General features: G+C 44.0%; 1 long non-coding RNA gene across 1 annotated transcript; it reads right to left on the reverse strand.

The window, feature by feature from the left end:
* Positions 1–7,351: 7,351 nt before the first annotated feature.
* Positions 7,352–8,835, reverse strand: LOC142564685 (uncharacterized). Its single transcript, XR_012824652.1, has 2 exons — positions 8,774–8,835; positions 7,352–7,550 (listed from the first exon to the last, which is right to left on the reverse strand). It is a non-coding gene; the product is annotated as an uncharacterized LOC142564685 (long non-coding RNA).
* Positions 8,836–15,596: the final 6,761 nt, after the last annotated feature.

The raw sequence follows: 15,596 nt of genomic DNA on the forward strand, positions 1-15,596 counted from the left end.
CCTTAGTCAGCCTCTAGAGTATGTGAACGAGTACGTTTACCTACGTCATTTATTCACAGGGAGCCCTGATGATCATCATCATCATCAGCCTGGTTACGCCCACTGCAGGGCAAAGGCCTCTCCCATACTTCTCCAAGAACCCCGGTTATGTAGTAATTGTGGCCATGTCGTCCCTGCAAACTTCTTAATCTCATCCGCCCACCTAACTTTCTGCCGCCCCCTGCTACGCTTCCCTTCCCTTGGAATCCAGTCCGTAACTCTTAATGACCATCGGTTATCTTCCCTCCTCATTACATGAACTGCCCATGCCCATTTCTTTTTCTTGATTTCAACTAAGATGTTATTACCTCGCGTTTGTTCCCTCACGAAATCTGCTCTTTTCTTATCCCTTAACGTTACACCCAAAATTCTTCTTTCCATAGCTCATTCCGTCCTCCTGAATTTAAGTAGAACCCTTTTCGTAAGCCTCCAGATTTCTGCCCCGTAGTTGAGTACTGGTAAGACACAGCTGTTGTACACTCTTCTCTTGAGGGATAATGGAAACCTGCTGTTCATGATCTGAGAATTCCTGCCAAACGCACCCCAGCCCATTCTTATTCTTCTGATTATTTCCGTCTCATGGTCCGGATCCGCCGTTACTACCTGCCCTAAGTAGATGTATTCCCTTATCACTTCGAGTGCCTCGCTACCCATCGTAAACAGCTGCTCTCTTCCGAAACTGTTAAACGTTACTTTAGTTTTGTGCTGATTAATTTTAGACCCACCCTTCTGCTTTGCCTCTTCAGGTCAGTGAGAATACATTGCAATTGTTCCCGTGAGTTACTAAGCAAGGCAATATCATCAGCGAATCGCAAGTTACCAAGGTATTCTCCATTATCTCATATCCCCAATTCCTCCCAATCCAGGTCTCTGAATACCTCCTGTAAACACGCTGCGAACAGCATTGGATAGATCGTGTCTCCCTGTCTGACGCCTTTCTTTATTGGGAAATCGTAGGCAAATAAGCTTCAATATTTAAACGCAGCAGTAGCTGTTTCATCTATAAGGCCCACTGCGGCAACTCCTGCCTTACTTGTGGACAGAGAAGGAAAACCCTTTATATGGAAGAGCACAGGCGCTTTGTCGGGAACCAATGTCCAAGGCATCGCTTTTAGCGTTCTCGATTTCGTCGCGGATAACGACAGTAATAAGCTCTTGGTCTAGACATTGAGCCGTTTTTTTAAGGAAATTAGCAGCGGTATCATACCTCAGAGATGTGGAAGGAAGTATGGGGAGATAAGATCTTTCAGCATGGGGATTATTGGGGTTTCCGCCGCTATGATGGCAAAGTATTCGACCTTTCACCTGTAGGCCATTTAAGATGTGCATTCCGGTGTCGCCTAGGAACTTGCAGGCTAGTTGTGGTCGCATCAGCGCGCTTTGAGGGTCCTTTGTATTGGTATGCATCATCATCATCATCATCATCAGCCTGGTTACGCCCACTGCAGGGCAAAGGCCTCTCCCCTACTTCTCCAACAACCCCGGTCATGTACTAATTGTGGCCATGCCGTCCCTGCAAACTTCTTAATCTCATCCGCCCACCTAACTTTCTGCCGCCCCCTGCTACGCTTCCCTTCCCTTGGGATCCAGTCCGTAACCCTTAATGACCATCGGTTATCTTCCCTCCTCATTACATGTCCTGCCCATGCCCATTTCTTTTTCTTGATTTCAACTAAGATGTCATTAACTCGCGTTTGTTCCCTCGCCCAATCTGCTCTTTTCTTATCCCTTAACGTTACACCTATCATTCTTCTTTCCATAGCTCGTTGTGTCGTCCTCAATTTGAGCAGAACCCTTTTCGTAAGCCTCCAGGTTTCTGCCCCGTAGGTGAGTACTGGTAAGACACAGCTATTATATACTTTTCTCTTGAGGGTATGCACTTTGGGTAATATCCCACGTCAAGCCCGATATGGCTTTTGGTCTGGCTGCATTGCTAATGATTGTTGTGGGCCTGCTTGGGCAGGCTCAATATATCGGCTATTTTTGCCCAAGCCTAGCAGAATGCTTGTGCATTCCATGAGACCATTGCATAACCAGTAATCCGGACAATCTCGATCGGATGATAAAGGTGTCCCTGTAAGTGATTCATAATACTTGTGCGTACGGTTGAATGCAGCATTTCTGTACACCCCTACAAAATGTCCATAAATGCTACAACTTTCATTGTGGGTATCTGAGGAAGGCACAGAGTAGCTGCCACGATTCCTTTAGCACGGCTATATTGGAGGGTATGGTGTGCACGATCTCGGTATGCACTATGTGGCCGCAACGATCGACTGCCGAAATTGCGGATACTTTCTGATGTACACTGGGCGCGGCCATATTCGTATGCGACTCTGGGGTCACATGCGCTGTGCCTGGTGCAGTCTATGCTACTCGTTCTTCCCCACGGGCCTGGTTATTTTGCTGGTCAATACCTCATGAGCGAGGTCATGCCTGTAGTAGGGATTAACCTCGTACATTGAGTAGCAGTCTAACTCCAAGGGCTGTGGAGTTAGGTGTAGCCCTACGTTACCTTAGATGATGCACTTCTTGTTCTACTTGTTGTAGGTGTAACTACTGACAATGTCGGTGGTTGGTAATGAGTTCGGTGACAGTTTTATAGCATGCCAGGTTCATGAGTACCTGTGTCTTAACTCAAAGAGGACATACGAGCCCCACATTGGTCGCCTTGCGGATGAGTGCAGCCAGACTAGTGATGTCTGGGTTGCGCAGACGTTTCATAGGAAGGGTGATTGGTCACTGTGCAAGCTTGCGCAACTGGAATGACGGGGCGATCGTGCTGATGTAATCACATTGCAATCGCTTTGTAGGTATGAAATCACCATAAAAATATACCTTGAGGACAGCAGTTCTGCAAATAGAACTTTTGATCAAGTAACGTTATCTGTTTTTCGTCAAAGGCCGTGAACATTTGGCATCACAGGATGGCCCCCACCATCGCCTCAACGTAGCCGGTGCACCAGAGCTGCCCATTTCAGCACTACATGCAGACGCAGAGATGCAGTACGTTTAGTGGACCCTGGCAAATTATGTTAAAGCTAATAAAAACACATACTGCTGCTGGTTTCGATATTATTAGGGTTAAGTGAACCAGATCTGTAGCTCAGACATTATGTGAACTATAGCTGTATACCTGTAAGCATTCTTTCCTCTCAGGAATGAATGAATGAATGAATGAATGATGTTTAATGGCGCAAGGGCCAAGTAACACCAAAGAGCGCCATGTCTGTCGTAATGATTTTGCAGTGTAGTTATGATTTCTATGAAGTTGGTGTGACGTGGCTGTAAAGGGTTTTAAAGACAGTCGCTCTAAAGTGAGTAAAATCTGTATAATAAGAAATGGCGAAGACGTATGACGCGTACTATGAACATTAAGATCCATTTCAAAAGAATGACACGATGTGTAAAATATATCAGGTTATAAGATTGGCTAGAACACTACTGCCTCCTTAGAGCCCTTGAAACACAAGGGCCTGGAGGCATGTGCTACGCAAAACAATTATCGCAGTGGCATCCTCTGGAACGAGGATGCTCTACGAAGTTAATGGGCTTATAACATGTAGGACAACATCACTTAAGAAGTTGAAGGCTGGCTTGGTGTTAAAAACTGGTTCCTTACCAAGAAACATAGCCGGGTGTAGAGGGATGTGATAATGGTATGCAAGCGGAAAATGTTTCTTTCTCTCCGTTTCGGCTTCCAGACACTTCAGGAGCACATGGAGGACGGTCAGCCTTTCGCCGCATCTACCACAGGTTGGAGGCTCACTTGCAATAAGCAGAAAATTTGGGTGCCAATTGTGTGTGCTATTCTGAGGCGACAGAATAGGACATCTGTTCACCGAGATTTTGTTGGAGAGGGACAGAAACCTAACTGTGGTATCACGTGCAGTTTATTATTTGTTTGCGCGTCCGACGTGCACTGCCAGTGTTTTCGCGCTTTTTCGCAAGAAATGCCTCAGATCTGTGACAGGCACATCTGTGGTAGGGTTAACTGCTTGCGATGTGATTGAGATGGCCATCTCGTACGTCAGAACGTTACCTTCTATTCCCCTATGGCCACGTACCCAGCATATTATGATATTCTGGTTAGATGAGTACACTTTACACAAGACCGAATAGAGTTCATTAAATACGGGATTTTTACGTTTGCTGAGTGACATTAAGGCCTTCAGGACGCTTAGAGAGTCTGTACAGATCGCTGCTTTTGGAAGTTTTGATTTTCTTATATGCTTTCTTATATGATTTGTTATATGAGAGTAATGCGTAGGCCTCGGCCGTAAAGATACTTGTTTCCGGGTGCATTACATCGGATTCCGAGAAGGATGGGCCGACGGCTGCATAGGATACCCCGGCACTTGACTTCGAAGCGTCTGTGTAGAACTCTGCGCAGGAGTGCTTATACTGAAGTTCTAGGAAATGCGTTCTGATTTGGTCTTATAGAGGGGCGATTGCTGAAAAGGGTAGCGCACGCCATATCGGTAAATGGTACTAAAACATGGATGTTCAAGATTAGAGTGCACTTTAAGGAAATATGTGAAGCTGATGTGTGACCTCTGTAGGGTGAGCGACCACTCATTCGATTTGGCATTAAGCTTTCAATCGGGCTTGTTCCGAAAGCGCCCGTGGCTATGCGGATACCTAGATGGTGAACAGGGTCTAGCATCTTTAGCGCGCTCGGGGCGGCAGAGTTGTATACCACGACACCACAATCCAATCGTGACCGAATCAGGCTCTTATATCGATTCATTAAGCACTTCCTGACACTACCCCACGTAGTCTGGGATAAATATTTCATTAGGTTCATTGTTTTCACACATTTTTCTTTAATATGTTTAATGTGTGGGACGAAAGTGAGTCTATTGTCAAGTGTAACACCTAGAAATCTGTGCTCTTTGTTTACAGGTGTCTGTTGTCCACACAGTTCTAAGCAAGGTCCGGAACCAGGCCTGTCTTTCTTGTAAGTAGAACACAAGAACTGTTGAGAGGATTGATTTTAAATCCATTTTTCTCTGCCCAATTTCACACCTTGTTCAAACCATGCTGTACCTGTCTCTCACACACTGTGAGGTTACAGTCATGTCCGCCTAAGTTAATCAAGTTGTGAATCTCTTCAGTGAAATACAAATGTCATCGTAGTTCTAACCTACATGAGTTGAAATAGCGCTAGTATGATTGTATACCATGTCATAGCTAATAACGTCACAACTCATGTTTCTATCACTCTCGCTCGTCCGTTATCTATGCACAATCCAATGATCGCCTTGTTTTAGGCTCGTGTAGAATGCCTGGTGTAGAAATGACCTCATTTCCGTCATGGGATCGTCTATAACTTAGGCGACGCGCTGCTCTGGTCACACACATTTACGCTTGTAATGCACCCACAGAACTACTGTCTTTACAGGAACATGTTGTTCCACCTGCAATAGATTTGAGGATTCCAAAGAGCGCCGGACAGCCAAGTGTCTGCAAAATAATTCGCTTAACATAGATTCCCAGAGTGCGTGGAACCTGCAAAATTTTATTGCGCTAGATCTTATGTACCCGACATGGCTGCACAGTGGCTACGATATTGGGCTGCTGAGCACGAGACCGCGGGATTGAATCCCGGCCACGGCGGCTGCATTTCGATGGGGACAAAATGCGTGTACTTACATTGAGATGCACGTTAAAGAACCCCGGGTGGTGAAAATTTCCGGAGATCTCCACTACGGCGTACTTTATAATCAGAAAGTGGTTTTGGCGCGTTAAACCCCATAATTAAATAAATTAGCTCTTAACCATAGCCATAGCACACGAGCCGCAATACTGCTGTCGGCCTCCCATGGTATTCTACATAAAGTCCAAGGACGATAACGTCGCCGATGTTATTATAGAGGAAATTTATTTGTACATTATCTGAGAACTACTGTCCTGTTGTGCCAACTAGACAACAGCTTGATCTTGAACGCACCCAATTCTACTGTCATACTGCCTCATTGGGCAATGTACACACAGAAATTGGTAGCCTTTTCTTGAAGACTAAGGGTGCAATTCTATTAAACAAAATGTTTCATAGGCTTAGCATATCCAGTTTCACAATGTGTCCCTTTGGAAGACGCCATGGTCCCAACAATACGGAGCAGTTTGGCCTATCCACGGTCATTCTTGAACCATAGATATGGAAGTGCTGTATAAGCGCTTTAGTACATTTTCCATACAACGTTTAGTACATAAGTACATTGTCCCACCGGAAATTGCTTTCAGCAGCCTAAAGAATCGCGGAAAGCCAAGTATCTCCAAATACTTCGCTTAACATAGATTCCCTGAGTGCGTGGGACCTGCACAATTTTATTGCCATATCCATAGCACTCCAGCCGCAATACCATTGTCGGCGTCCCATGATAATCCGCATAAAGTGCAAGGACGATTACATCGTCGACCCTCGCCGTATGCTGCATGCTTGAGTGAAAGCGGGCTAGACCGACACGACGACAGCGGCTCCGTATATAGCGCGCCATGGAGGAAAGCCAGATGGAAGCGCTGAGTCTTCTGTGCAATGGGGAAGGACTACACCGAGTGCTTCGACTACACCGGGTGATTGCACCGGCGACTACACAGGGTGATTCCTTCGCCTTGCTCTAGGCTGCGCGTAGGTCAGTTGGCTCGCCGCTGCTGCCGAGATTGCTCACTGCAGTGCTTTGACAGCGAGTGTCCGCGGTCGTCCATTGACATGTGTTCATTTTGAACGTGCGTGCGTGACACCATGCTTGTCAATCTACATTCAGGAAGCTAATCTTTACAACTTGATACGGCTGCGCAAACTAATATCCTTACTGCGCATAGTTTCAGACTCGCATCACATCTTGAGGCTCAGTTCCAACGCACGGCTATGCGTTATAGTTGCAGTTCAGCTGCGACGAAAAATAGCTGGATCTTTCGCGGTTATGGTTCAACACTCTAATTAAGGCTTGCCTCGTCTGCTGCAATTATTGCGAGGTATGACAGCCGCGTAATTAAACATCACGCAGCAATCTATCGTGTAATGTTACACATTAGTCCATTGAATCGGCCAATTGATACTGTGTACGTCACTATCGAGCCATCAATAGACGTTAACGCCGAAAATGCGCATTGATGGTTTTCAAAGGAGCGTTTACTACTTCAGCCGCACACACACGAGTCTTACGTGGTATTATTTGCTACAAACCGTATTTTCCCGGGTAAAAGATGCGTGCGATAATTATGGAGCAGCTGGTGCACGTCTATACAATTAGTCGGCACGAGGCATATAACTTTACAGTTCACATTGAATTAAAATCAGTTACGCAAATTTTCCCCATGGGAGACAATAAACATTCTTCATTTATTGAGCGCATGTGTAAGCCAGGCTTCGGCAACGGATGGCTGACTTCAGGTTTACAAACACAGGCAGACGTTCAGTAGAGGTGGAAGGCATACGCCTAATGTCAGGCCCAAGGCAGTGCAGCTCTTAAGGCAGGCTATGAAGTCAGGACATCCGGTGCCCGTTTCTGCAAGAAGACATGTTTTGATTGGAGGACTCCGACAACAAGAACAAGAATCTTGATGCAGCAAAACAAATTTGTTCAAGTTATTTGCAAACAGTCCACTAATAACAACGAAATTATTTGTAAATGCCTAATGCTAACTCCTTACAAATACCTGCGTACATTTGAGAGTACCCTAGCTCTGTGTTTATTACTTACAACAGTAACGCCTCTGAAACTCCACACAGCGTCTTCGGCCAAACAACTCATTGGTTACGCGCACAGAAAGCATGCACAAACACCGCCAATAATATTATTTTGCGGGGTACAGAACAACACATATTACCAAATTCAAAAGGTTCGAAGTTGTTCAGTTATCAAGACGTTCATTCTCAAAGTGGACATGACGGAAGATTTCTGAGGTGATGGTGGGGTGATTACTTGGTGCCAATGTCACAGACAACTCTTTTTGTCGGGGAAAATAAGAAACAGTTTGTCTGACATTTCAGCAATAGATGTGAAAATACGCCACGTAAAGAATAACGACCGTCAAAAAGAATCCCTGAGGGAGCATTTTCAGTTGGACCTCTTCTCTCTGTATTCATTTATACGTGACGCGGCTCACGGTGCGATATTTCTCTGCGTAATTGAATATTTTCTCGCTAGACGTGGCCTGGGTATTTACTCGAAGGAACAGCCACAATGGTATTCATCAAAAACATGGTGTGGGTGTTTCGACGTATTGGGAAATCACCAATCCAATAAAGTCAATGGAACCTGATATCTATCGAACCACAGATGCGGAAACATTTAAATGTAGAAGGTCAGTCATGTTAAATGACATATACACACATTTATTCTGTATTGAAGAGACTGAATAGAAGAAATACAGAAATATTTATATTCTGTTGAAGCCCTCGCTATAAGAGAGTAAAAAAAATGTAGTGTGTGCGTGTGCACGTAATAAGCCCTTCTGTACAGCTTATATAACACGACATTTTAGACAAACAGTAAACAATAAAGTTTTCTATAGGTAGCATACTTTCTCGCAAATATCACTAAGAATAGCAAGAGCCCCAATTACATTTACATATGCGTTCACTTTATGAACTTAGTGAGCCAAGAAGTATTCTGAGTACGTTTTACCTATAATACATATAACATTCCAACGAAAACACATGCCACCTTCTTAAAAGAGAAAAGAAATTGGGTTACAACAATCAAACAGGTATGTCTGCAATACTTACTGCACGTACAACTCTGCTGATCGGTTGTCTCCTCCGCAGCAGTCATCACGGCGAGGAACGCTGCACACAAATAGGCGCGGATTGCAACAAATTTCTGATGGTGTATCCAAGTTTCTTTGTGAAAATACAGCTCAACGAATTGCAAAGAAGGTTTCGCCAGCCTGTGAAATCGACTGTTTCGCAGGAGACGGAAGAGGATCAAATCGTAAGTGTATTTTGTAGAATCTCACCGTTACCATCATTGAAGCTGCAATTTCAATGAGAATGTAATTGTATGTGGCCGAAGTGTGTGCCCACGAATCCAATTTCAGTAGTGAATATCGCGCTCATAATTAATACTGCGTTTTCATTACACATATGGAATACATTGCCAGCTGGCGCCGTCCACTTACCTCCGAGTACAGCAAGGAGGAAGATGGCAGAGATGAACTTCATCTTTCCAATAAGTCTGACTGTGGTGCCTGCGAGCACGAAAGGAAATGATCACTATACGCGCCACACAGAACACACCGTGCCGTTTCGAAAAAGAGGAATTTTTTTGAACAGAAGGTCGAGTCGCTTAAAATTTTCTACGAATTTTAAAATGTATATGATCGACTTCCGCCTTCAGTGGGAACTTGAACGCGCCCTGCAACTTTTGAAACCTGTGCTTACTTAAAGGAGCTCACCGCAACGTTCTGCATAAGGTAGAGTTCATCATTGAACTGGGGCGATCTCTTGTGCAAAGAAAGCAACCATCTCTGCTCTCGTTACTGAAGGAAGAAAGATAGTTGGGCATAGCTGTTGAGCAACTTGCGGCTGAGAATAGCTACCGCTTAACATATTGATGCAAACTTGACTGAATCTCTATGGCAAGCAAGGTCGCGGTTGAGGCCATTATTTCTTAGGGCGCCATGATGATTGAGGTTGTTTCGCATATTATTCCGTAAATATATAAGGAATCGCGCCATAGTGCCGGTAAATTGAGAAGTACATGGCGTGCGGCTTACGAACCGGACATATGTCGTGCGTAGCATATAAAGAAAATCATTTCGCACCCATCGCGTTGAGCTGATTATTGTACCGCTTTTACTTCATATTGTAACGAAAGCAATTTCTGTTTCCGGAACTGAATCTTTCTTTTTTAATTTCATTTTTTCTGCTAAGAAATATGAAGGTTTACGGGGAAAATACATATCGGAAAATAAAGCAAGATAATGAAGATAGGCTTAGCGCAATACATCATTTTCAATCTAATGCACAACCAAACCTATCGACTCCTCACAAATATTTGAAAAAACTACCTGAAAAGACAAACCGCTAGAATGATACTTAATATTCTATCGCACAGAAGCTGCAAGTCTGATGATGGAACGCGATGGGTCTCCTTTATATCTCTCGTTAGGCCGGAAGTGACGCACTTTCAGAAGCGCCACGGAGCTGCTCGTCGATCCAGTTTGCACGCGATAACGCTTCTGCTGTTTGGTGGCCAGGGTTTGTTAGCTTGATTTATAGTTTAAAGCGATGCCTGCTTCCTGAACCACCTTATGAAAAACAGGAAAACGGAAACATGTTTCTTTCCCAAATTTGAATTATTTTTGAGCGCGTGACATTGATTTGAATGCTCTTTCAGGTTTATGTACTCAGCTTCAGTAACAGTTACAATGCGCATTTTCACGTAAAATTGAAATCCGCAATTATAGACGAACTTTATTTGTACATTATCTGAGAACTACTGTCCTGCGGTGCCAACTAGACAACAGCTCAGAACTCAATAATCTGATATCAATCTTATGTTCTTTATTAAAAACAATTTCATTTAGCATGTCTCCACATACAAATCTGTCTGTGGAGACGAGGTAAAATCACTTATTACACTTAAATCCACAGCGCATAATTTTTAAATTATTGAAAAACCTAAAATTATTTACTAGTTATGCATGATCAGCTTCCCTTCCTCATTGCTACAGTTCTTTCTCTAGCCTAGTGTAGTAGAAAATAAGAGGAGAGGTTGTAATGCTTGATTTAAGTATTTATTAGGGGCGATAATGATCACGTTTGAATAATTTTTCAGAAAATTGCGACGTACCGCAAGCGTCTCTTTCTACCATGTGACTTGATAAGGGACTAAAGTGAGATTAGTACTTCTGATCGCTTGCCCCACATAACGGGCCTTTTAAAATGGAACCTGATAAAATGGAACCAGATATTATCATAGCAATAATTTCTTGGGCTCAAAGTGCGTACTAATATTTTATTTTAAGACAAGTACCCCTTTTCTTTCAACGCAGCAAGTTAGCAAAATGCATTTCCTCATAAAGAAGTGACATGTAAATCTCCCTTTTCTTACTGCGTAGTAAAAAAGGCTTCCACTATTTTATCTGGAACCGTAATAGTGCTCGTGCTCTCTGCTTCACAACCACATAATTACACCTTCGGCTGCGAAAACCTTCACTTACAGCTACCAACGACTATTTCAAGAACTACGGAAATATCAAACTACTAAAAAAATACTGCAAGAAATATTGTTCCCCTATTATTCCGTATCTTGTTTTTGTACCGCCATCCTGCATTTGCTATTTGTACTGCCGAAAGAAAAACTGGAGTTAGTGCGCAGCTGGCAGGACAAGTCATTGTACTCATCGGCCGCGTTTACTGCCTCCTGACAGTTTACTGACCTGAAAAAAACTGTCTGACCGAAACTCCCAAGACGTTGTTCTTCAACGGCCAAACAACATGGACTTCCAAGTTGACCTTGAACCCACCAAATTCTACTGTCATATCGCCTCATTGGGCAATTTACACACAGAAATTGGTCGCCTTTTCCTGAAAACTAAGGGTGCAATTCTATTAAATAATATATTTGATAGGCTTAGCATATCCAGTTTTATAATGTGTCCGTTTGGAGCACGCCATGGTCGCAACAATACGGAGCAGTTTGGCCTATCCACAGTCATTCTTGAAACATAGAACACGAAGTGCTGTATTAGTGCTTTTCATATTTGAAATATGGGTAGCCTTGATATGTATTGTGAGATGCCTTCTTCATAGGGCGCCTAATTTTTTACAAATTGTGAACACTAGTGTTCTCACATTAGTCCTGGCGTATGTATGATTGTAAATATTTACATATCAATTATCACCGATTTATATGTTCTAGTGAAAGCTTATCGCTTTCAACTGTTTTGCTTACCTAAAACCGCAGTAAGTGAACTTCATGATTCTTCGATTGGACTAAGTTCGTTTTTACCGACAGGCTGGGAATTGGTTGCAAAATATTGCGTGGGACGAACTCAATCGACGAGCAAACTTCACTGGAAAATTTGCCTACAAATTTTTCGGGACGTATGGTGCATATAAGGTGAAGCTCACGCCAAATGTGTTCTGTATCTAAAACTTGTTTGCAGGAAAGATATGCACCCGGCTCCCCATTTGCTGTATGTTTTTCCGCATACATGCCTCCCTTTAAATGTATTATCGAACAGACCTTGGCCACCTCACTGCATAACCGTTGTGGAGGATAACGACCATTTGGAGGATAACGACTGCATACGCCGTCGTTGTCCTCTACATGGCCCTCTTCTTCCTACCTCAAGAGTAATATTAAGCAGGGCGATTGTGGTACCCATATCAGGCGTGCTGCTGTTGTGCTATCGGAAACGTGACCTCATTCTGCCATTTTGAGACTTAGGGTTGGTTTCTTATATCTCTACAGCTCTATACTTTGTTAGTGTTCGAAAATTAGGTGAATGAATTGTGTTTTATCATATTCCCCGTAAAGTCTTTTTTAATGACCACCAAATGTTCAAACATCTGCTTTGGAAATTCGAACGAAAAAGTTTGGTTTGTTAAAAAACTTCTTTATTTCTGATTATATTGAAGGACAGTACGTCACATTGGTTAGCAGGTGAAGGACGAAATAATCAGCTGAACAGTGTCACACCAGATACAGCTTTTATAAATGGAAAGCTTTATGGCCACAAACTTGCGATATTGCCGTGGCTGTGGTCGAAGGAGGCACATGACGTCCCTACGCTCGTTGCGCCGCGGATATTTCTCTCTGTCTCGCTCCCTAGTCACTACTGCGCATGCGCCACTAATAGCACCGTGCCACAGGTGTTCCGCCGCTGCGCAGCGCCGAGCCTTGCCACCGCCGGTGTTTGGTATGACGTCACACCTTGTTCCTCGTTGTTGCTCTCGCCTCCGCTCGCTTCGCCAGCTGCGTCGCATCCCTGACAACATGTCGGAGAATGGAAAAGGAGAGCTTGCGTGCGCCGCAACTACAGTTGAGGCGGAAGTATGGATGGCGAGAATTCTGATAAGCACCAGGAGGCCTGCAATCGATATCGGAACGAGATGAACAGGGAAAGAATCGCCCAGGAAACAGACGAACAACGCGCCGAACGAATGTCTAAGCGCCACGACATAGCTACACAACCAGACTAACCTGGACTTGCAATCAAGATTAAGAAAGGCTAACCAGGCTGTGCCTTAGCTTGCGCTATTTATGTCCTGGCATAGCCGAGATAAGCCACTGCCAATTTCTCGTAACTCAGACATAATTTCTTTTTCTCAATGTATTAGGACTGCAGTGCGAATGAAACTTACTCTCAGATATCGTTGAACACAAACAGCACCTATTTACACTACGCGTCAAGGGCCTCACCTGCCTACTTGCTTCCGACATAGAAGTACTTCACAGTACATGAATTGCTTAAGGTTTTAGTGTTACGGCCGCGCGCTGCATAGCTACCACGTGGAACTGCCGTTCTCATTTCGTAACCATTGAACACTCTAACACTATTGTTCCACAGGTGGCAGCTGCATGTGTTATGTGAACTAAGCTGTAAGCAGGACGTGGAACATAAGCAGCTGCGATAACAGCACCATAAAGAAAGCGTCGGAGAACAGCACTCCTGACGTTTGAGAACCTAGAGCACAGGTTCATAGGCCAACTTTACCATTTAGACTGGGTTTTGTAAGGCATGAACTGTGAGCATTGCCCATCGTACATACGGCGAACAAATTAAGGCTCTTCGTCAGGCTGAGCGCACATGCACGATCTTGTTTCTTATCGTAGTCTCAAGTAAGGCGGTTGCGCCAAGTGGCACTGTAATCTTTGCTGATATCAGAAAGATTAATTAACATAAGCGCATTATGTACGTGTGAACACTCACCAGCTGACACACACTATTTCGTCAGACAGGTGATTTCTGGCGTTAACTGCAGATGTTTAGTTCATCGAAAGGAAACTATTTCACTGGCTGGAGAAATCTCATTCACCAATCGCAAAAGCTATAGCTTTTTAAACAAACGTTCGCATACCGTTGGAAATTTATCGCTGCTCTATTTTGCACTTACCTCTATCTAGCTTTCCTGGCCAAGATTACTGCAGCAGAGCAAGGAATTGACTAGCTGGTTAGTGTAGAGGGTAGAATAATGTTTGTATATAGAAACGTATTTCTTTCGAAAAATCATAAGCCTAACATATTGCCCGGTGTTTAGAACACCACGACGGAATGGATCACTATTCGATGTTCACTCTCCTGCTAGTGCTTGGCGGATACCAGTTAATGTACCTGCGTGCTTGTGAAATGGTGCGTATGTCTGGCCATGTCCCGCAACGGCTTAGAGAAGGGCACTTGGTGAAAAAGGCGGCCGGCTTGGAGCTACAAAGACACAACGACAGCACGAGAAACAGAATGTGGTGAAGGATGCCAACATTGAAAACACGCGCATTGCAAACGGCGGAGGGCTGAACAAGACCTGCATCATCAAAACGAAGAGGAGGGCCATTATACGGTGTCTTCACATCTGGCAATTTAGAACGCAAGTCAGTACCAATAAGAGAAAGCGATGCACCTGTGTCAACTAAGGCTTCGTTTCGGACACCTTCAACAAACACCAAAAGCACATTTGACGATCGCTCCGGAGGAGTTTCACACTGTCCAAAGATTCAGCTTTCCCTCCTGAAGCTGCACGATTTTGTTTTCCGGGCGGCGATCTGTTCTCGTCGTAGTAAATACTGCCTGGAAGAATATGTTGAAGAAGTGTGCTATTTGCGTCTTTTCCGTGATCATTTGAGATCCGCTTTTTATCTGGCATATCTCTTCTTTTTTATCCCTTAGGTGCATGCAAACATTTTGTGGCGATGATTTTAGGAACACAGAAAGCGCTATGTTAAAGTACTTTCGCTTAGAGTCCCGTAACGCTTATTTCAGTTGAGCCCACAAATGGGATACCTGGGTTGGTATCCAAGTCCTCAGCCAAGTTCAAGTGGGTGAGGACTTCTATAGAGATTTATACAGTACCAGTGGTACCCAACGCGATAATGGAAGAGTGAATAGGCTAGAGGTATTTCACATCCCACATGCAACGCTGGAAGAAGTAAAGAAAACCTTGGGAGCTATGCAAAGGGGGAAGGCCACAACGCATGGCATTCGGCCTATGAAATGCCGCGCAGAGCTTCCAGGAATTTACTTCGCAGCCTACCCTTTGTTATTGCCTATGTTATTGACGGATTTGTTGCCAGCTCTATGTAGTCCCAGCACCTCAACCATCTCCACCTCGTTTTTAAGTGTTCGACTGAACACGGCCTATTTCTCAAACAAAAAAAGTGTGAATTCATGAAACACTCTTAATTCTTGGGTCACTTGGTTGACAACAGCATTTAACCCCTCTCCTACAAAGTGAAAGCCATCATAGGCATTCTGCATCCAGATTACTGCAACAGTTGAACAATTTCATCAACTCATCAACAATTATTGAAGCTTCATTCCTCTGTGTGCCAATATCATGTAGCCTCTTGAAGCCCTGCTCAGTTCCGCAACATCTACATCAACTT

Source organism: Dermacentor variabilis, chromosome 11 (assembly GCF_050947875.1).
Source record: "Dermacentor variabilis isolate Ectoservices chromosome 11, ASM5094787v1, whole genome shotgun sequence".
NCBI classification, from domain to species: Eukaryota; Metazoa; Arthropoda; class Arachnida; order Ixodida; family Ixodidae; genus Dermacentor; species Dermacentor variabilis.